Raw genomic sequence first — 1,524 nt, 5'->3', positions numbered from 1 at the left:
CTTAGCTCCTTGTGGATTCGATCCCTAAGTACTACATCTGAACCTCTTTTGATGAGAGTAACACTCCTTAGGGTAATTTGAGTGGTATCAAATTTGGCGCCGTTGCCGGGGAGCTTTGATCGCCATTAGATTTAGTTTTATTGATTCTTATTCTTTTCTCTACCCCCTTTCTAACATAATCTTTTTCTTGTCTTTTCAGGTGCATGCCCAGCGGTACCAGAAGCAACATGGAGAAAGACTTGCTGTTCTTAGACGATCCTGCTCACTTGGAACGCACCATCCGTAGAGGTCAACGTTCAACATCGCTTGACGCAACAACTTCGTCGTCGATCGATACTCACAACCAACTATCGACCGACACCAGACCTTCATCGTCGATCGATCCTAATCGTTCGACAACGATCGATACTACACCGCGTACGTCGATCGATACCGTGTCGTCAAAAATGGTAAACATTATTATTCTAACACAGGATGAGAACGGAAACCTGTATGACCAGGACGGTCATCTGCGTAATGCAACAGGTCAGAAAATAGATGTTCAGGGGACTGTAATCCCTGATGCTCATGCTACAGGAGCTGCTCAACCTGTAGATGAGGACGCTCGATCGAAACCACTGGCCGACTACAATCGCCCAGATGAGTACTATTCCAACAGATCAGCTATTCGACTTCCGGAAATCCAGAAGCAGAATTTCAAGCTGAAGCCTCAATACTACACTCTCGTGTCGCAGATACCCTACTATGGGTTACCGCACGAGCATCCTATGGACCATCTAGAACCGTTCGAGGATTTAATCGTTGCTATTCGGATGGAAGGAGTCCCCGAAGATTACCTGCTGTGCAAGCTCTTCAGATACACGCTGAATGGCGAAGCGATGCACTGGCTTAGGCAGCAAACCACAGGATCCTTAACATCCTGGGCCGACATCAAGAATACTTTCTTACGAAACTTCTTCGATGAGGCGCGCGCTGAAGAACTTCGAAACAAAATTTCCACATTTTCGCAGGAGGCTGGAGAGTCCTTCAAAGATGCGTGGATTAGATTTAGGTTCTTCCAGCGAGACTGTCCACACCACGGATTTAACGAAGTGCAGCTGCTAAGCACTTTTTTCCGAGGTCTCGCCTTACAGTATCAAATGGTCTTGATACGGCGAGTGAAGGAAATTTCAATACTCGGAATCCGTTAGAAGCTGTGAGACTTATCGAAAACCTTGCTAACAGCAGCAGCACCAAAAACACTGACTCTGAACGGAAGAAGTCTGTAGCCTCTATCGGGAAGGAACAGATGGATGAAGTAAGAGCTAAGTTAGATGTGGTGCACGAGCTTCTTAGGAAGCAAGTCTGTTTAGCTGAAGGAGAAGTAGTAGATACTAAAGGAGAAGAAAATGTGAACTACATCGAGGTACCGGATTCCAGAAATTTGGAAACCAGGGCGGAAACAAAAACTTCTTTGGAAATGGTCAAAGAAGTAACCAGAGTTCACAATTTCAAAAACCCTTCAACAACAGCAAAAGCTACTCG

The 1,524-nt window shown here is 45.6% G+C and overlaps 1 non-coding gene across 1 annotated transcript; it reads right to left on the bottom strand.

Annotated features, from left to right (window-relative positions):
- Positions 1 to 977: 977 nt before the first annotated feature.
- Positions 978 to 1,084, bottom strand: LOC117128679. Its single transcript, XR_004452073.1, has one exon. It is a non-coding gene; the product is annotated as a small nucleolar RNA R71 (small nucleolar RNA).
- Between the last annotated feature and the right edge of the window lie 440 nt (positions 1,085 to 1,524).

This window comes from Brassica rapa, chromosome A09, assembly GCF_000309985.2.
Source record: "Brassica rapa cultivar Chiifu-401-42 chromosome A09, CAAS_Brap_v3.01, whole genome shotgun sequence".
NCBI classification, from domain to species: domain Eukaryota; kingdom Viridiplantae; phylum Streptophyta; class Magnoliopsida; order Brassicales; family Brassicaceae; genus Brassica; species Brassica rapa.
Note: the sequence above shows the minus strand (reverse complement) of the source record. Positions and strands in the feature narration are given on the sequence as shown.